Raw genomic sequence first — 22,224 nt, 5'->3', positions numbered from 1 at the left:
TGTAGTCAATGGCATCGCAATCCTTCAGACTAACAAGAGCCAAGGGGCTAAATCTAGATGCTGAAAAGATGAGCCTATATGTTTTTCTTTCGGTCGTTAGATGGTCTTTGTCATTCTCATGCTACCTTGAACTATTTCTAATTGGAAAATTCGACTTGGTTAACCACTCAAGCATCTCACAGTCCACCTGACTGATGGGAGCTAATAGCCTGGACCTTAGTCGTAGTCCCTAGAGAATTCCACGGCAAGTAGCATACAAGATTAGCCTACGCTGTTTTCTACTACTGTTCTTAAGCTACATGTGACTATTTCTTATGGGGAAGAATTGAGATTCAGGCCTGATTTATTTTGGCCAAGAAGACCAGAATAACTACCTTCTCTGGCTTGAGGAACCCTGAACATGAGCCGAACTACCAGTAAGCTATGGTTGTGATGTCACAACACATGGAGGTTTGGTAGCCTCTGATTGGTCTAACTAATCCACAGACTCTTATTAGGTTCAATTTCCCCTCTTAAAACTGAAAACAACGATTTTTGCTCACATGCACACTTAAAAAAGATGTTTTTTCAAGGGTTTTTTAGTTAAGACAACAGTACTATATAAAACCATGAACACGCAACCCATTTGCATGCATTAAAAGTTCTTGGCATGGTGAAATGGTTCTTTAGATTGATGGAGAATGTGTTGTATTTGGTTTTATACGCACCTTATTGTAAAGAGTTCTCTACAAGAACAAAAAGTTTCTGATGTTGTTCCAAGCCTGACATTGTAACAATAGTACAACCCTTTTTGGTGATATATGGAACCATATACAACACATTCACAACCGTTTACCAAGCAAAGAACCCTTTAAGCATGAAAATGGGTCTGAGTGTTCATGGTTCTAAGTAGAATCATTGGCTTAACTAAAGAATCTTTAATGAACCTTGAACAACTTTATCATTTTTAAGAGTGTAGGCTATAATTTAAAAAAATGCAGCTCTTATGATTTTAATTAAATTGCGATTACGATATAAAAAACGATTAATCGTTCAGCCCTATTGTTAAGGACATAGTCTAGCATGTCTCACATAGTAATGCGCAAGATTTACCAAGCCTGAAATGACTTTTTGGTCATTTGTGGTTTTCATTGTAACTTTGACAACTTCAGAAAAATCATCTTGATGATATGACCAACTTCATCATAGGCTGTTTATCTTCATCTTTTGGCTGTTTATTATAAAAAATGTCTTGATGACATGAACTATGTAGTTAAGAACTACCCAATCCACCTGACTGACAAGGCCTAAAGGGCCAATACTAGACTCTAGCTACCCCATTGAGAATGCCATGGCTTGTGACGCACACAAAAAAAGCACTTTACAAGGAATGCTCGTAAAAGTCCAGTGGTGGCACATAAAGCCTTGTTTACACCACAGAGCCCATGGGTACACGCAGTGAAGGAGCACAGATATGTGAGGTGGCTGAAGTGTGGCACGGGCCCCCATGCTCTCAATTAAAGGCCAGTACTGAGGTTGTGGTTTCCACCAGGAGCATGCAGTCACACACTGCCACTCAGGTGGACGATCTCTACTCAATATACACTTCATTGCCAAAAGTATTCACTGGTCTGCCTTCACACACATATGAATTTGAGTGACATCCCATTCTTAATCCATAGGGTTTAATATGATGTCGGCCCACCCTTTGCAGCTATAACAGCTTCAACTCTTCTGGGAAGGCTTTCCACAAGGGTTAGGAGTGTGTTTTTGGGAATTTTTGCCAGATGGAGAAATGTGATTCATCCCTCCAGAGAACTCGTCTCCACTGCTCTAGAGTCCAGTGGTGGAGCTTTACTCCACTGCATTCCACGCTTTGCATTGCTCTTGGTGATGTAAGGCTTGGATGCAGCTGCTCGGCCATGGAAACCCATTCCATGAAGCTCTCTACGCTGTTCTTTAGCTGATCTGAAGGCCACATGAAGTTTGGAGGTCTGTAGAGATTGACTCTGCAGAAAGTTGGTGACCTCTGCGCACTATGCCCCTCAGCTTCCGCTGACCGCTCTGTCATTTTACATGGCCGACCACTTCGTAGCTGAGCTGCTGTCGTTCCCAATCGCTTCCACTTTGTTATAATCCCACTGACAGTGGACTGTGGAATATTTAGTAATTTCATGACTGGATGCCTGTCCAGTACCATACTGGAATTCATTGAGCTCCTGAGATCGACCCAGTCTGCATGCGGCGTTGCGAGCACCACTGCCACCAAACACTTTTGGAGCGACACTGAAACCACATACAAAATTAAGAAAAAAGGATTAAAAAATTCTTCATCTTCTAGATGATTAATGTTCATATTTTCAGGTAAAGATGTTTTAAGGAAAGCCACAGCATGAAGTTTGACTTCTTCTGTGAGTTTATTGGCTGGTCACAAAGCAGAAATCTGATTACTGTCTGACTCATGTAGACCCAGAGGTTTCACATGATCTGATTACTTAAGTGCATGTAAACACGCTGATCGCATTACTGACAAAATCTGATGTACTGTCATAATTAGATTATTAAGTGCATGCAAACGCACTCACTGATTAGCATTATTTAAATGAAGTCATGCTAAGTGCTGTAGTTAGTTTCCATTCAGTTTTAGCAACGCTGGCTTGCATGGTTAAGCTATATAAACTGTGTCATTGTGTGCATAAACATAAAATGGTTCAGAGAAGGTAATTTTAGTGTATGATTGTATGCTGTATTTCTGACAATGGAAGATTTACTCTTGATTATTTAATCAAGCAGTGCTGAGGCCTCACTGTGGTCTCCAGGTTTTAGTATAGTGAGATGTTTGGGGGGGTGGTGGGGGTGATGTAGCTGATTGGATATTTGACAAAGTCCCCTTCACGGTAGGCCTCCCAGACACCCATATGACTTACATTGTGTCTGACTTTGTGGGTGCTTGAGAGGTTTTGAGTATGTTGGAGTGGGGCGCACTTAGTGAACACACACACACACACACACACACACACACACACACACACACACACACACACACACTTATTTCAGGTCGACTGTGGGAGGCAGAGCAGAGGGGCTGTAACGGGGCTGACGTTGGTAGGATTATTTTCATTTCCATGGAGCTCTGCTGTGTGTCTTATTGTGTCTGGTGTGTGTGTGTGTGTGTGTGTGTGTGTGTGTGTGTGTGTGTGTGTGTGTGTGTGTGCCCGTGTGTGTGTATGTTCGTTTTCATACATTTTCAAGACAAAAATGTCAAGTACATATATGTAAAACATGTCACCCATATATTTACATACATTTACATACATTACTTGCAAGAGGCAGAGATCTCCCATTATGCATTGTATTCAAAACAGCCATTAATTAAGTTGTTTCTTTTTCAACTTCAGGAATTCAAGCAGAAAACATATATTTGAAAGAACATGACTAAAAAGCATCAACAACTCAATTTTACATGACATTTTAAATATTTGCCTTTATTACAGCTTCCATTCTTTTCAAGACACTTGCTTTCAGTTTTTCAAAGAAATGTGTTGGGATGTTTTTTCACCTGTTCATGGTCTCAGACTTACACACAGCACTATATATATATATATATATATATATATATCGCTGCTGTTGGAAGAAAACTTCGTCGTATCTCCATTTGTGTCATTTTTTAGTTTTTGACATAATTTCGAAGGACCTGTTGCCCTTTACATTGTGTGTAAATTTCATGACGAATGGAGCAAAAGAAACGGCCCAAAATGAAAGATGTCTGGTTCCATTGACTTGCATTAAAACTACAGTATGTTTTTACTTTCTCCTGTAAAGCTATAATTTTGGAGATACAAGGTTTTCTTCCAACAACAGCGATATATATACACACACACACTGGTACTGTGATAAACTTGCCTGGTTAAGGACGCAAGTTTATTTTGCCCCTATGCATAGTGAGGAGGTACAAGAGGCAAAGAAAAACATCCACAAGGATTCACTGTTGGAAAAGAAAAAGTAGCATCTGAGGGGCAACAAGTCTCCAAAACTTTCATCATACAGCGCCTCCATGCCAACAGATCATTATTCCAGGCTTGCCCGGGAAAAAGTATTTTCTGTCATCTAACCACAAACTTAAGTGCCTGGACTACTAAATGCTATTGGGACTTTAGAACCGTGTTCGGTGGTCAGATGAAATGAAAATTGAGCTTTTTGACAACAAACACTCAAGGTGGGTTTGGCATAAAAAGAAGGATGACTACACTGAAAAGATGTGGTACCATTTTTAAGTCTGGTGGAGGGTCAGTGATGCTGTGAGGCTTCTCTGAAGGCCCTGGGAACCTTCTTAGGGTACATGGCATCAGGGATCCATTAAATACCAGGACATCTTAAATCAAAATCCATCTACTTCAGCCAAGAAACTAAAATGGGTCTTCTTTCAGCAGGACAATGATCCAAAATTGTCCAGGTGAACTTGGTTGAAGGTGAAATTCAGGTGAAAATGGTTTACTGAACAGAAAAACAAGCATCTGCCATGGCCATCTCAGTCCCCTGATCTAAACCCCATCTAAACCCCTGTGGGGTGCGCTCAAGAAGAGAGCGCATGAGGGAAGACTTAGGAGCCTGGACAATCTGGAGAGATTCTGTATAGAGGAATAATCTCAAATTCCCAGCTCTGTGTTCTCCAACCTTATGAGGTGGCCTTAGAAGAAAATTGTGGTTTTGTTAAATATAATTATTTCTTGACATTTCTTTTTTTCTTCTTAAAATGAATTTACTTCAATTAAAAGTTGGATTTTTCACATTTTTTCACCAAGGTGAATCTCCTCTAACTTTCCTCTAACTTTTTACTTGTCGCTGTTGTCAGAAGAAAACCTTGTATCTCCATTTTTTGTCGTTTTTCAGTTTTTGACATAATTTGAAAAAAAATGTTGCCCTTTACATTGTATGTAAATTTCATGATGAATGGTCCAAGAGAAACAGACCAGAATTACTTGGAAAAATGTCTGGTTCCATTGACTTCCATTAAAATTAAAGTCTGTTTTTCCTTCTTCTGTAAAGTTACCATTCTGGAGATTTTTTCTTCCGATAACAGTGATATTTTTACCAGGGGTTCCAATAATTAAGTCTGTGTGTGTGTGTAGATAGATAGATAGATAGATAGATAGATAGATAGATAGATAGATAGATAGATAGATAGATAGATATGTGTTTGTGCGTGCAATGCATATTATCACATATAGGCTATCACACATACATAATGCAGATATATGACACATCCTGACAAGGTATAAAAACAGACCTGTGGGTGCGAGAGTGTGTGTGCCCTGTGTGTGAGAATGCTATCACTAGCCCGTGCTGGCCCACGTCCCATTCGCACAGTGATTGATGACAAAGGTAACTGTGGCCAGCCCCCACAATGCTTTGCTCGACAGCTCCCAGGCAACAGGCACTTCCCCTGCTCCCTCCGAGCTGGGAAATACCTAATGAGTTTTTACGGCCAGAAATCTGCCAGAATTTACGGTTATTGTGATAACCCACGAGTCCAGCAACAATTTAGGCAGGCAGATATATTGCTGTTTTAATAAGGGGTGATTTAGTGTTATTGCTGCTAAAGGATTCCTTTCGCTGTAATTGTTACAAACCGCCCCCCGTGCAATTAAAACGGGGGGGACTTGATGGAGCACTTTTCAAATGCGGCTTTGTCCATTCACACGGCCATCTCTCTCCTTCCTGCTCTTTCTTGGATTGTCCCGTTCCTCTTTCCTCCGTCTTTTTCCATTATCTTTATCCCTCTCTCGAAGACAAATTGCAATTACACTGAAATACATGAAACGTTGATGAACATGTAAAATGCATGTTGACTGTGTGGGTTAACTCCTCAAAAAACAAGGCTTGTTAGTCGGTAACTACAGGGACTGCAATGCAAACTGGCTCAGTTATTTTTGGGTTGTAGAAGAGTGCAGCAATACTTTGGGTCCACTGGTGGGTTCCAGCCATATAAGGGATTAAACACCGGTTGATGTATTATATTTCGGTAGAGTAGGCCTCAACGCCTGCCTCAATATAATCTCAGAGAACACTCAACATGAATAATTTCAGCTTCTTTTGGTTAGATCAAACAAGTTTTACCTTAAAGTGGTGACTGTGGTTTTCCCTTATTCCAAATGAAGTCAATCAGCTGAGACATATTTGGTGCCCAAAGTTGGCTTCTGTATTTTTACAGTGAAATTATGATGCTAATGAAGCTAATACGTAATAGCACCTCATTAAAATAGTTGCCTTTTTGTTAGTTTGGATAAGATCTTCCTTAAATCACTCGTTAAATGTGCCATCCCACACAGTTATGGGCCCCTCGGTACTTGTTTAGTGGACACCCACCAGGCTATGATACTACAGCAGGTTACATGAGGACTGTGCAGCACTAACAGTGGTGTTGGGTGCACGTCGCCTCTATAAACACATTGTTCTTTTTTGTTTTTTTTGGAAAAATATTTTGAATGCTCTGACCAAACTGCGTAGTCTGGAGCTTGTGGTATATAAAAACTAAAATCAGGTTATATTAGTGGGTTGCAGAAACAAACATCTTGAAATAAATATCTCATCTATCCTTGTTTTAAAGCATGCACCCACTCTCAACATTTACCCACTGAAAATGACGTCAATAAAAAAATCAGACAGCTGAGATGTAAATAACACAGACGAAGAAAACAACACCAGCAAGGAACATAATGAAGCTGTCAAGCATCCTAAGCTGAAGGATACTGCCATAGTGAGCTGGGGAAAAGTTTTTGCACTTTTTTTTTGTTTTAATTTAGTTGCTTTTTTACTTTAGTGGGGTCATGGATGTTGGGGTGCATAGTGCGCAGAGGTCGCTTTCTGCAGAGTCAATCACTACAGACCTCCAAACTTCATGTGGCCTTCAGATCAGCTCAAGAACAGGGTAGAGAGCTTCATGGAATGGGTTTCCATGGCCGAGCAGCTGCATCCAAGCCTTACGTCACCAATCACAATGCAAAGCGTTGAATGCAGTCGTGTAAAGCGCTGCCACAGGACTCTAGAGCAGTGGAGACATGTTCTCTGGAGTGACCAATCACGCTCCATCTGGCAATCTGATGGACGAGTCTGGGTTTGGCAGTTGCCAGGAGACGGTACTTGTCTGACTGCATTGTGCCGAGTGTAAAGTTTGGTGGAGGGGGGATCATGGTGTGGGGTTGTTTTTCCAGTGAAAGGAACTCTTAAAGCTTCAGCACCAAGAGATTTTGGACAATTTCATGCTCCCAACTTTGTGGGAACAGTTTGGCGACGGCTCCTTCCTGTTCCAACATAACTGCGCACCAGTGCACAAATCAGGTCCATAAAGACACGGATGAGCCAGTTTGGTGTGGAAGAACTTGACTGGGCGGCACAGAGTCCTGACCTCAACCCCATAGAACACCTTTGGGATGAATTAGAGTGGAGACTGTGAGCCAGGCCTTCTCGTCCAACATCAGTGTCTTACCTCACAAATGCGCTTCTGGAAGAACGGTCAAAAATTCCCATAAACACACTCCTAAGCCTTGTGGAAAGCATTCCCAGAAGAGTTGAAGCTGTTATAGCTGCAAAGGGTGGGCCGACATCATATTAAACCCTATGGATTAAGAATGGGATGTCCCTCAAGTTCATATGTGTGTGAAGGCGGACGAGTGAATATTTTGGCAATATAGTGTATATGGACATTTTTTTAGACTTTTTGAGGCAATAAGAAATGAAAGTGAATTTTATATGAATGCACTGAAAATTATTTCATGAAGAAGAGGTATTGTCTGTCCCTCAGATTGTCAGAACTTTGGGCACTGGCTGTTTTTAAATTCCAGTCTGATTCATTTTAAGTGCTGTATTTTTTGTGTCTTAGGAAGCCGGGTTTCAGTAAATAATACAAAGAGAAATGCTTTTACCTTTGCAACTCTCCCTGCACCAAAGACTTTATTGTCTTGGAAGTCAGTGTACCCACCTAAAGTTCCACACTGGCTCAGAGACCTCTGAGTATTTCTTAAATTAGAAAAGATATTCACTTAGGGGGTCAACCAAAAGATTTGATACAACCTGGGAGCTAGTGCTGTCCCACTAAGCAAGACAAAATATTGCCAGTATTTTAAAAGCACATCAGGAAAAGCCAACTGACTAATAATATATTGTCATGTGTCAAAGAATGTCCACAGTGTTTCTCCCTCAGTTATTTTCTTCTATTTTCTGTTCTATTGTATTTATTTTTATGTATTTGTTCATTCATTTGTCCTTTTTAATGGGTACAATGAATGTATTTTCTGTTAAATATGAAGGCAGTTTTTTGGATTGGTGGGTGAAGGGAGGGTGTATGATTATGTTGTGGGCAGTGAGTTTGGTGTGAGGTAGGGGGTCAAAATGATGCAGCATATTTTGTTCATATGTGTGTAAAATACTTGTCCATTTCAATAAAAACACATTTTAAAAAAGAGGTATAGTTGAATCATTTGGTAAATGTCATATGTCATCTTGTATATAAATATTCATATCTACTTGCCATATGATGAAAGATCTCAACGAATCAAGCCAAAAAAATCATTTTTCCATTAAAGAAATGAATTCACTGCTCTGTCAGCTCAACCGAGGCCTAACAATCTTTAGAAATCTTTCGTTAAGGTGTATATGCTCATGACTCTGTTCTTGGCTTCCAAATTGTTTGAGAGAAAAACCAAAACAGTTCGACTTAATTAAACAAATTCCACCTGAATAATGCTGTTCCCAGAAGTGAAAAGGGGCGTAAGTTTGAAGGGGCCAGCAATGTTTGTTATTCTACTGTTAAAGTGTTGGGAGCAGGTCCTCTTGGCCAGCTGTGCCAAGCACAAAGAGGCAGAGAGGCCCAGCACAGGCCACTTGGCAGCTTGCTGAGAGGTAACTCAACATTATTAGCTGCTAATAGGAGGATGGGTGTAGTAGGGAGGGGTCTTGACATTTTGTTTATGAAGGCTAGAGAGTGGGCCAGGCCAGCATGGTTGATGGAGACTGTCAGGTGAATTGTCTGGGCATAGGCTGTACACTTAAAATGCCCAATAGCTTCAGCTTTGTAGGCTGACCAGTTGTTATTTAGCATTTATTCTTTTTAGTAGAACATATCTCAACATTTCATTCAATAAAACCTCAGAACGTTGAATATAAGAGTTTCTCCTCTTTAAGATTTTCTAAAGTTTCAAGATTAGTGCCGTGGAACTGGATATGAGACAGCATGGTTGAAGCTTTTAGGACTGATGTCTTTAGATGAAATCACATCTATCACATGTGCAGTGGCATCGCTTTCAATCGGCTTTTTCCATTTACTCCAAAAACTGTCAATCAACCAAGACTGGTAGTGAAACCGACAAAAGAACATATGATGGCTAAAATCAGTAGGAACAGCCACCTTAAAACAGGGGCATAGCCACGGGCAGGCCAAACAAAGGGGGAAAGACAATTTATTAGGCTGCATTTTTTAAGAAAATGAAATTTGATTAGTTTCCGGTGAGCGCTATCCCCCTTCTCAACCTTGTTTTCACAGCCCTCCAATCACTGCTTAGTAACCATTGCTATCTTCAAATGCCTCAAGCTTTCGGTTATTTTTCTGTGCCGCCAGTGTGTAAATTAGAAGCTCCTGCTGTGGTCAAAAGAGGTTTCTAGGAAACAAGTAAAAATGAAAAAATGATCCTGTCCCCAGTAAAGGATGGCATTTTCTACTTGCTCAAAACCAAAAAGATTTTTAAAATGTGGCCTGCAAATTTGGTACTTACAGTGCTGTTTTGCTACAAAAACTAAAACAGGTTATGTCAAACATCCATCCATCCATCCATCCATCCATCCATCCATTTTCTAATCCGCTTCTCCGTCAGGGTCGCGGGGGGGTGCTGGAGCCCATCCCAGCAGTCTTCGGGCGGAAGGCAGGATATACCCTGGACAGGTCACCAAGCCATCGCAGGGTTATGTCAAACAGTCAAATCAAATATCAATATCAATACATTGAGCGATCAAAGGTAAGACATAGGTGGTCCATACACGTGGTCTAGGAGGCTTTGGTCTGGATGACTAAGTGTAGTTAAATATTGTAGTATTTTCCTCATCTTTGTATATATCAGCTGTCTGATATTAACCCAGTTATGCTATCTTCATCAGGCAAACCTTCTGCCTGTAATGAGTGGGTGCATGTTTTATAGTGAAGTGTTGCAATGTTGGTCATGTTTGTGTGAATAGGGCATTCTGGTTGACGTTTACACAATCTTGCTACTGTTTTTTATCACTTGAGGGGTGAAGCATTGGGACAGACAGGGTGATGATTGAGTGACTATAGCTTGGAGGTTTTGAAATTGTGGGACATCATGTGTTTAGATATTGTGTGTCTACTCACTTTTTCACAGGCTTACCCAAAAATGTATTTCTTCCTGCATCACTGCTTTAAGTAATAAAGTAATCTATACTTCTATCTTAAAAAAAAATGATAATGTTATGGCAAGTGGTGTCAGAACACTCCGTTAAGGGGAATTTGATGCAACTCAATTAATTGATTTCTCAACATTTCAGTATACTTACATGTTTAAGATGTAAACGGAAGTCCTTCCAAGTGGTTTGATGTGAAATGCCTCATTGTAGAGAAACAGAATCAGGTTATTTACAGTGGTGGTGATATGTTCAAATGTATTATTGCCTCTAAAAGGTACATCACATAAAGTTATTGTAGGTATTGTATTGTTTAGTTATGCATCCATTCCCAGATGCCAATATTTTCTGATAGCTTTGGTAGCTGAAAAAAGCTCAAGGCAGTGGTTTAATGTGTGATGCAGGTTGTGCAGTGCTGACAGGTGAGTGAAAGGCTCCATTAATTGTACACTGTTAGCAGCAGCGCAAAGCTAAAGTAAACTTCAGACAGCAGACGGACTACATTTACATTTGGAGCAAAATTCTGCAACTTTTGACTTTTTTTTTGCCAAACTCTTGCTTAAAGTTGCTTGTTTAACATGCCATCTCACTTAGTCTAGGCCTTTGAGTCCAAGGTCTGGTTAGCCAGCCCGAGGTACAGGGGGATGAACCGGGAGAGGAATGCCATCATCCTCCAGGTGGATCCCCTCCATTTGCGAGGTCAGCTCGTCTAGCTGCGCGTGTAATTGGTTCTGGTTTATTGCGATTGGAGTTTATTAAGACAAGCATGGAATGCCCTGATGTCAGTAACAAGAGAATGAAAGGGAGGGATTGAGGCAGAGAGGGAGGTATGGAGGCAAAGAGGGAGGGAGAGAAAGAGAGAGAGAGAGAGAGAGAGAGAGAGACAGAAGTTTTAGGAGGCATAAAGAGACAGAGTGGCCTGCAGCTGACCTTAACAAAACTCTGAGGCTTCTTTTGGAGCCGTGTGCTTGTATATAGAGGAATATTGTGTGAGACTGAAGGGAATGGAGGCTGGCTGTGGGTGCATGTCTAAGCACGGTAGCCTGTTTTGACTTAATGAGTGACATAATGAGGTGACAGACGCTCTCCCCCGACACACTATTCCCCATTTTCCCTCATTCGCACCAACGCATGCAGCCACTAATACAGGCCTCAGTGATTTAGCAAGCATGCTACCACAGTCCTGTAAACATTGGGCTGTTGTGAGCATCTAATGGCCAATCTAAATGATATAGGATCTGTTAAAGTGTGAAGTGCAGACCTGTTGTGGTCTCTGGGTGGGCCAGCAGGCCTTGATTATAGAGGAGGCACACACGTCTGACATGTTTACGTGGTCATAATTCATTATCAGACAGGGTAATAAACGATGAATCTTCACTTAAAAGACATCATATTTGTGTATTATTCACAGTGTTATTAATATAAACATTATCAGGAACAAACAACCCGGTGTCTTTAGGGCCTTGACACGTTCACTCAATTCATTTACATTTACGGCAGTTGGCTGACGCTCTTATCCAGGGCGACTTACAATTTGAGTAGGCCAAAGTGGTGCTAGGAGTCTTGCCCAAGGACTCTTATTGGTATAGTGTAGGGTGCTTGAACCCCAGTCTACAGTGTAGAAGGCAGAGATGTTACCCACTACACCAATTCAACCAATTCAACGTGAAGAACTACCACCAAACAAGTGATGATGTTTGCCTTCTGTCGCCCCACTGTTGCCACATGTCTTCTATGAGATTCTATCTTCGTCTATCTGCAAAGACTACAGCTGATAGCCAACATGAACATGTATTCTGCACCTGTGTGAAAGGAAACAAATCTCTGTACGAGAGCTTAAACCTGGCCTGAAATGTTGGTCCAAACTTAAATAAAGCCTGAGAACTTTCTATCTAAGCACGAAGCCCATGCTGGTCTGAGCAGGATTTGGCAGGTTTATGCTGGTCTGATCCTGGTTTAGCTGGTCACCCATCACGGTCATGCTGGTCGATCAGCATCTTAAAGACAACATTTGCTGTTGTTTTTGGTGACCAGGATATCAGCTTCCATTGCTGCTGATCAGCATAGCAGCATCCATAACAGAACATGTCGCTGCTGTCGGAAAAAACTAATTCTTTTTGTTGTTTATCCATTTTTGACATAAAAAATGTTGGAAATGCCCGTTCCTCTCTGCATTGTGTGTAAATTTCATGATGAATGGACCTAAAGAATTGGCCCAAAATTACCTGGAAAAAGTCTGGTTCCATTGACTTACATTAAAAGTAATATATGGTTTTTCCTTCTCCTGTAAAGTGACCACTTTGAAGATATAAGGTTTTCTTCTGAGAACAGAGATATGCTGGTTTATCCTGGCCTGAAATCTTGGTTCAAACTCAAATACAACCTGTGAACATTCAGTCTGAGGCAACAGAACATTTCCTTCTCTTGCTCTTAGGTATTTTTTTCTTGCCACTGTTGCCATTGGCGACACTTACGAGGGCTTGGCCCTGGATTTTTCTGTAAAGCTGCTTTGAGATAATGCCTGTTGTATAAAGTGCGATATAAATAAAACCTGACTTGACTTGAGAGCCCAAATGTGAAATTTAAACCTGATATATATTTGGGAAATGATGGAAGGTCCAGTATTGTAGAAAGACAAACAAAGTAGCCTGGCTTAGCTGGTTTCTTGCTTAGCTGTGCACGGATTGTCTAAACTGTCTCTAACTCAACATGCTCAATCAATCAGACAGTGACAAGGAGTAAGTAAGTCAAATTTATTTATACAGCACTTTTCACAGACACAAGCCACAAAGTGCTTTACAAAACATAACACAATATAAAATATACAACATGGAATATTTAAATATACAAAATATTTAAAACAAAAACAGGACTGGCAATGCCTTAGCAGTCTTGACTGTTATCCAAATGCCTGCTTGGTTGGGATAGTGTAGTGGGTAACACCTCTGCCTTCTATGCTGTAGACTGGGGTTCAATCCCCCACCTGGGCAAACACCCTACACTATACCAATAAGAGTCCTTGGGCAAGACTCCTAATACCGCCTTGGCCTGCCTATGTAAAACGATCAAATTGTAAGTCGCTCTGGAGAAGAGCGTCAGCCAAATGCCGTAAATTAAAAGGTGGGTATTTAGTTGCTTTTTAAAAGACTCCACAGAATCAATTGATCTTAAAAAAGGGGGCAGTGTATTCCACAATTTAGGAGCGAGGATCTTAAATGCTCGATCTCCAGGAGCCTTTAATCGAGAACGTGGAACAGACAGTAAACTTAAATTACTCGACCTAAGAGAACGTGCTGATACGTAGGGATGAAGCAGATCAACCACATACATAGGAGCCTGACCATGCAAAGCTTGTGTACTATTATTATACTTATTTTTTCATGGAAAAGGACTCTCATATCACTGTTGTTGGAAGAAAACTCCAATATCTCCTAAATGATGACTTTACTGGAAAAGGACAAAACATACTTCACTTTTAATGTAAGTCCAAAAGTCATTTTCAAATGTTTCTTTTGGTCCGTTCTTCATGAAATTTACACACAATGTCAAGGGCAGTAAACATTTTCAAATTATGTCGAAAAATGATACAAGATTTTCATTTGACAGCAGCCACATCTTTTTAAAAAAACTTTTCATAGAATTATGCATAAATATATTTAATAAATTCTGTTTTTATGCTGATTATAACTTGGGTGATTACGAAGAACTCTTGATAAATCCACAGCAACTTGGTATGTGAATGTCAACTGAGCACAGCGTTAAAATATTGCTAATAGACAAAATAAGTCATATAACATAGCAATATTTATCCAAAGAAAAAGAGGTGGTGTTTATTCTTCCCCTTGCATCCCACCTCAAATCAAGCCCCTGTGATGAAGTTGACCCTTTCCCAAGCCCATGAGAAAGGCAAAGCCCCATGAGTCAAACTCAACAGGTGAAGCCAAAGGCCCTGTTATGAAGACATGTGAGAAAACCCATGCGAGAACCCTCTGCAGCACAATGGTGTTTCAGTCCACGGACTACCAAAGAGTACAGATTTAGGGATACCATCTCCAGATCCCCCCGCTGGGGCTCATTTGACTGAACTGTTTTCATTTGATGTTTGGTCTGCAGCACTGTTTGCCGTTTTGGGATGGTGAAGAGGCTATTATGACCGTGGCAGCTTGGGTTCCCGTGGTTAGAAATGCGTAATGCAGCCTCTGTACAGGCATCCACCTGCTCCGATGTAAGCTGATACTTTCAGAAGCTGTAAGCATTCATGAGTTATAGAGCTTTCACGGTGACTCAGGGCACTGACAATCCAGAAAAAAAGGTGAGTGGATTTTTATGAAGTCTCATTATAGCTCCGAGCTAGCAAATGAATGATATTCCTGAGCAAACGAATGATATCATGTTTGTTGGGTGTGATTTATTGGTTGAAATTTTCACATGAACAGCATATACTCCTGACTTCATATTCTAGATGACAGCACGAATAAACAGGTTGAATTAGGAGATGAAGCCTATGTGCTAATGTCCAGCGTCACAGAAATAAGGTCAGCGACTATGCATAATGCATTGGGCCAACATAAAGTAACTAAGCAGACATATTACACACCACAGTTGGGCCTATGCTGGCTAGGATTTCTGAGAACTACATCATATTTTTGGGTGTCTCCTTCTGTAATTAGCTATAAATCTACGTTTTCTGTGATTATGAGTGAGAAAATGAAGAAAACAAATGTGCACACATACAAAAAACACAGTAAAATCGGTGATAACTAGCCCAACAGTCTGGCTGACAGAGTCTCGTTCTTGCATGTTATATACTCTCCAGGTGTTTCAGAAAACTCCCACACCCCCTACTCCCCTTCTCCACTCGTGACATCTGGACAAATGTGAAAAATGATGTATCAATAGCACCCATGAATACATGGCTCTATTTATTGAAGGAGAAGGCACAATAGGGGTGTTGTTGAAACACCGCTCCAAACTTGACCACGCCGGCCCCAAATGAATGAGGACCTATTCACAATATGTTTGTCCTGGCCAGAGCCCCCATTTCACTCATCCATCAACCAGCTTAAGTTTGTCACATAGCTGTGTCCTCTTCAAAATTAAATACGGGGTGAAACAGTCAAATATCTAGCATACTAACTTTGCGTAAGCAGTAGGGTGTTTGAAGCTTATTAAGACTTTGCTCCTTTCTACCCAAAATAATATCAAATCTCATAAGTAATTTAATCTTATAAAAAGGAAACTTAACCTGTGCCTTTATTATTTAAATGATAAAATGATTTACCTTTTCAAAATGGCCAAATATGCAGAGTTCTTGTCTGTTAACAAAACACTGAACCTGTCTTTGCTTCCATGGCTGAAAGCTCCAGCTTCCCAATTCATGAAGGGTTATGAACAGCACCAAAGCATACTGAATGTAGACTGTTATAGACCAGCTTGGAAAAGTTAGCCTGGACTGGCCATTCAGTAGCCTGGACAATCCATAGACCTGCCTGGACTAGCCATAGCCTTCTCTGTTCTAGTCAGCCAGACAAACCTGGACTTGCCATAGACAAACCTGTATTGGCCATAGACTAGTGTGGACTAGCCATAGACTAACTTGTTCTAGACAGAAACTGGACTGGACTAGTGACACACTTGCCTGGACTGGTATTGCATTATCCTGGGAAAGCCATAGACATGCCTGGACTAGCTATAGTGTAATCTGCTCTAGTCAGCCAGACAAACTAGTCAGTCATATACTAGTCTGGACAAGCCACAGACCAACGTGTTCTATACAGAAATGGACTAACCTGGACTTGAAACAGACTAGCCTGGATAATAAGGTAATACAGTATCCTGGACAAGCCATGAAATTTCCTGGACTAGCCAGACACTTACCTGTTCTAGTCTGCCAGACAACATTGGACTAGTCAGTCATACACTATAATCTGGACTAGGCATAGACTACTGTGGACTACCTACAGACTAACCTGTACTAGTCAGCCATAGACTAACCTGGTATTGCCACAGACTAGCCTGGGCTGGTCATAGACAAGCCTGGACATGCCATCGACTTGCCTGGACTAGCCATAGACTAACCTGTTCTAGTCAGTCAGACAAACTTGGACTTGTCAGGAATACACTATGAACTGGACTTAACATAGACTGCTGTGGACTAGCTAATGACTAACCTTTTCTAGTCAGCCGTATTGCCGCAGACTAGCTTGTATTGGTCATAAACAGGCCTGGACAAGCTATAGACTATTCTGGACTAGCAGTAGACAAACATGGATTAGCCAACTATATTAATACACTAGTGAGTCATAGGCTGATCTGGACTAGTCATAGACTAGCCTGGAGTTTCTCTGCATTTTCTCAGGTCAAAGAAGGCAGAACGAGGAAGTGGTCATAAAATCAGAACAGGTGGTATCAATCCACATCTGTCCAGAACAGTCTCAAGCTCGGACACCTTATAAATGGGTGCAATCAAACACTCCTATGCATTTATTGCAAGAAGTCATCCATAACAAACAAATTTAGAGAGACAAATATGGATCAGGGAATCCTATCACTCCCATGGTTTAGATGCCTGTCCAGAGTAGAGCTGGATAGACCAACAGCAGTTAAAGTCAACTCCATTCAACTGTGATGGCCATCAACAAATAAATATGAGTGACCCCCAGAGCAGACTCGACTAAGGAAAGCTGAGGCAACTATGTCAGCGTTAACGGTTTTCTTTAACACCAGCATGAAGTTGCTGCTTCAGCAGCTGCTCCCAGAATAGAGCTCAGAGGTCTGCCTAATGGCTTTGCGGCAAATTGTGATAGATTTTATTAAAAAGTTTACTGGAGTGACAGAGGAAAACCTGCAAGCTTCAACAGTTTCAACCACTGCATAAATCAGGGAGTTTTGTTGTTCTGTCCAAACGGCAGACAATTTATGAATCCCTGAGCTCAGGCCAAGTCATTTTGGCAGACTGAGCCAATATAGCAAATAAACTGAAGTCTTCAGGTCCAAGGCAACCTAATTTATTCCTGTCAAAAAGTTTAATTGTAAGGGTCGTTTTTGAGGGAGACGCGAAACACCTTGGGTTCTGATGTACTGCTGTTTTACAGCTTTAGCGCACATTATTCAGACTACATTATCTCAACAGGACACCACAGCCTCAATATTATGATGAAGGTTGGCTTTTTATGATGATGTACTGAAGTGGTCACATAGCAGTCCACACGCACATGTACGGTTGTTTCGGTGAATTGCTCAGTCCTGCAAAACCATTTATAGTTTCTTGCTTTTGTTAAGAATGATGATGACATTTGGTCCAGTATGTTCTTATAAAAACTCCTCCTAGAACCATTTTGGCATTACTTTTGCTTTTGGCCTGTCCTGTCCTTGTTATTACATGAAATATTTTGGGAAATTAAGGTCATCTTTGCATTACAGTTCGGCAGTGGCAAATCATAACTATTAGAGCTAGATCTTCAGGTCAGGTCATAAATATCACAACTTGAAAGGAAAAAAACAAAACACCTCTATATAATGTTAATTTCTGCTAGCACCCCTTTGGGATGTCCAATATAATGTTAGTGCTAAACCAATGCTGGTTGGCCACTGTAGATAAAACCTGGAAATTTGAAGCTTGTAACAGACATGAACATATATTTTACCTGGTATTTTTCAGCTTTACAGTGTTTCTAACATCTCACTGAAACATGGTTAGCAGTGGGTGATGTATCTAGTACTTTCAGGTGGTCTAGATTGGTGGTGGTCTCTCAACAATAGTCCCACTCATTGAAAATCAAACTGTGATATGGCTTTCAGTGCAGCTCCTGAAGGCCTAATCAATGACAGAGCTAGACTTGCTGGATCTACTTAGATACAGTGGGGAAAATATCTGATTGAATATCTGTTTCAATCAGATTTAAGTTTTTAACCTTTTTCTTTCAAACCATACCTTAACAGTGAAATTACGCCATTTATTTCAATACAACAAGCATGAGGATTATATATATATATATATATATATATATATATATATATATATATATATATATAAAATTGTTTTGTTGCCAGAAATAATTAGGCCTTCTCTGAAAGCTTAGAAGGCCCTCAGAGTTCCTCCACTTCCAGTCAGGAAGCAACATCTTCCCCAAAAGTGCATTTACGGATGAAAAATGATGCAAAATTCTGCAATGCATAGCTTTTTGACACGTCCCACATTCCTGTCCTCTGTTTTTGTTGGTGCACCATGAAGGGATTTGAACATATAACCTTGTGATTTAACACGGCTGAAGCTCACATCCACATGGCCTGGTCAACACCTTAACACTGAGCTTTGATGATTGGTATTGGACTGCTGGACTCTTAGGTCTGCACTGCACGCTCAGTGCAATGCAATTTGGAATCGACCCAAAAATCCCCATCAAAACAGCACAGAATTACAAAACAAACTGCACTTGCAAAACTGAAGTGAGCTCAGAAAACCAGAAACATGGTTAAATGGAAACTGATTTGGCCAAACGTCTACACTGATGCTTGTTAATTAAAAGTGTGTCTTTCTTTAGTGCTAGCTTACGTTCACAGTGAAGTAAATTGAGACTATGTTTAAAGACCAGCTGGTAAAAACTGAATTCAGTAGATCAGAATTTACATTCCTGTTGTGTTTATTTGGGGCACTCTGAGATACAAAAGACTCAAGTAATTACAACATAAAGAATTACAATTACAAGCATACATTATGTGTTGAATTTTTTCAAATCAACATGAATAGCTGATGATAACACGGTTAAATATGAAAAAAAATACCTTCAAAAATGACCTATGATAAAAATCACCACATGCTTTGTTGTTGCTGTTGATAAGTGCGACTTGTCAGGGTTAAATATAAGAGCGCCGTCAGCCGACAGCAGGACTTAATCCAAAATAACCTTCCGAGGTCTGAAGCCTGATGCTTCAGGACCGAAACCACCATCGAATTAAATTTAAACACCAAGACATACTGCAGCGCAGAAGTAGCAGTGTGGAATTCAGTGCTGAGCAGTAAGAGAGTCGTATCCAAGTTCCAGCACTGCCATTTTCTGTTCGCTGTTTATGGAAACGGACAGATTTGCGATAGATCAGAGTTAATATGGGAAGGCCTGTGCCAGCCTTAATGCAGGAGTGTGTGTGAGGTTAGCTGTTGTCTTGTTAGCAATGTTAGCATGAAATTAGGAAAACCACAGTCTGGATTCCAATTACCAAGCGTTCACTTAGCATGTGAAGCATAAGAACTGACGTTATTACTATAATAAAACAATCTCTGGATAATCTCTGCTCTCAAAACCCAGAACGTTCCATAAGAACTGTCAAAGTACATTACATGCAGCGAGGCCTTCTAATTAGCGAATTCATCTACTTTAAAGTGGCACTTGGCCAAAAAGAAAAACACTAACCATCTATACATCTGTGGCAAACGTGTTCCCTCGCATCCTACATTGGTGCCGCAGTCGTCTCTAGACTGAGTTTTTCCAGTCGGAAAACCAGGAAACCACTTCTGATCATGTGTTTTGAAGGTTACATTAATTACATGTCCTCTGGGCCGAATTTTGGGGGTCAGCCTGTTTGGAAATGTCTTTTTTTGTAGACGGTGATTGCAGAAGAGAGAAAGATAGCTAGCTGGGTTACTATGACATACTAAAGTGACAGGAATGACCTCAAAGCCTCAAATGAACTTAAAGCTACAGTTAGCAAGGTAACCTAGATATCTGGATATTTTACCTCCGCTTGGCTCCTTTTCTGTGGCTGAAAGGCTGAAAAACTCTGGGCTATGGAGTCCAGAGTCACTGTTTTCTTTACAATGCTGTAGTAAATGCTGAGGTAAGAGTTACACTAATGCTAGTTTGGTTGTATTTATTAGCCTATGGGTCAGTATCTAGGCTAGCAGTCAGTATTGGTTGACACCACAGGGATTGCAAGTAGCCATGTGATGTATTTACACAATCCATACTGGATATTAAGAGGACACTGATGGACTAGAATGCCTGTTTAAAGTGCACCAATTGCTGATTGTTCAATTATGCATGCCCAACTTATAGAATCTAAATTGCCAATAGAACGGAGCACTTATGCTTTAGACTAAGGCCACCAAGTCTGATACCAAGTGATAGCTAGTGGGGTATAAAGCCCCCGGAATAGTGGGCGCTGGAGCAGTGGAACTCCATTCTCTGAAATCGGAGCTCCATAGACTACCTTTGTGATGAGCTGGAGTCGCGTTTGTGAACCAGAACTAAACATCCAACATCAGTAGCTGACCTCACTAATGTGTTTCTGGCTGAATGCAAGCAGATCCTTACAGCAGTGTTTCAACATCCAGTGTAAAATCTTCCCAGAATAGAAGGTGGGAACAAGTCACTAAGTTGCAAGAAACTAGCAAGTCCCAAGTCAAGGCAGTCGAGTCTCGAGTCAAGTCCTGAGTCGGTACAGCCGGGTCTTGATTTTAAGTCCCAGTTCCAGTCTTTGTTTCCTAAACAAGTCAGTATGCATTCTTCAGCTAAATTAAGGTCATTTGAACACTGAACACCAACAATCACGTTAACTGTATTATAGCCTTTTAATGACCATGTTAGTAGTTTATGACTATACATTAAGTTTTATTGTCGTTACAAATAAAATACAAAACACACAGTGCATGGATAACCATAACAGGCATAATGATATAGGCAAAGAGTAAATATTTCAAAGGACTGTTGAACTTAAAATTTATATATGTTTGAAAATAATTTGTATGTTTTTTTTGGAGGAATCACAGGATTCAGTTAAAAACTAGCTTAGCACTAAAACTAACTCAGAAAACTAAAAACAGCCACTTCACAGAACAAACTTCAATGATACAACAAAATGATGGTGAATGACGAAGCTGAAGTTCCATTCCACCTTAAATGGTGCGGCAGTTACGTTCCAGTGCCTCACTGTTGTGTCATTTAAAGTGGAACAACGAATTCAAATATGAGGCTGGTGAATAACAAGTCAGCCTCGTGGTGAGTGCTGTGCCTGTTTTACCAGCAGAAACTGTCAAAATCAGTAAAAAAAATGTTATCAGTAAAATCTTTTGTTTTGCTACTGTGAGGAAAAGGAATTGTTTCACCTTGTAAGTGTCTCTAGTAAGACTGGAGTTTAGGTGAGGGTGCATTGATGATTTGCTTATGGAGCACAGTGCCAGACATTTGATGAAGTTGCTGTGCATCAAATTTACTGCAGGAAATGAATCAATTCGCATGGAAAGTAACCAACTGTGTAGCAGTCAGCCAGGCGCCTCGCCGTGTTTCATCCACTTTGGGTCTCGAGTCTTTCCAAGTCACGGAGCTCAAGTCCGAGTCCAAGTCCGAGTCGCAAATCTTTCTTGATTATGAGTGTCAAAACATCATATTTGTGAGTCTGACTCAAGTTCACACCTCTGCTATTAATACTCTTGACTTCAGAAGAAGCAAAGACTGAGCAAGTATTTACTTTTGGGCCAAATAGTGGAAGTCAGTGAACATCACATTGACTACAAACATAATTTGATGTTCTATAATATTACAACATTGGCCTAATTTGTGTTATCATGTTGTTATGACAACCTCGAGAGTTCTATTGCTTTTATATACAGTATATATAATATTTATATACAGTTAAATAAATACAGTAAGAAATGAATAAACTGGCCGTGAACGCAGCGTTTAATATGTTTTAATGTTCAGTTCCTTCCTCCTAATTATAGCTCCTTAACGAGCAGCTTGTTGGTACGTCAGAGTAACGAGCTCCGCCCACTCGCTGCTCAGCCGGCAGTTCGTCCCCAGCTCCTTAGACTAAATTCCCAAACTGTCGTCACCACTGAGCAGC

This window comes from Pygocentrus nattereri, chromosome 21 (genome assembly GCF_015220715.1).
Source record: "Pygocentrus nattereri isolate fPygNat1 chromosome 21, fPygNat1.pri, whole genome shotgun sequence".
Lineage (NCBI taxonomy): Eukaryota > Metazoa > Chordata > Actinopteri > Characiformes > Serrasalmidae > Pygocentrus > Pygocentrus nattereri.
Note: the sequence above shows the minus strand (reverse complement) of the source record.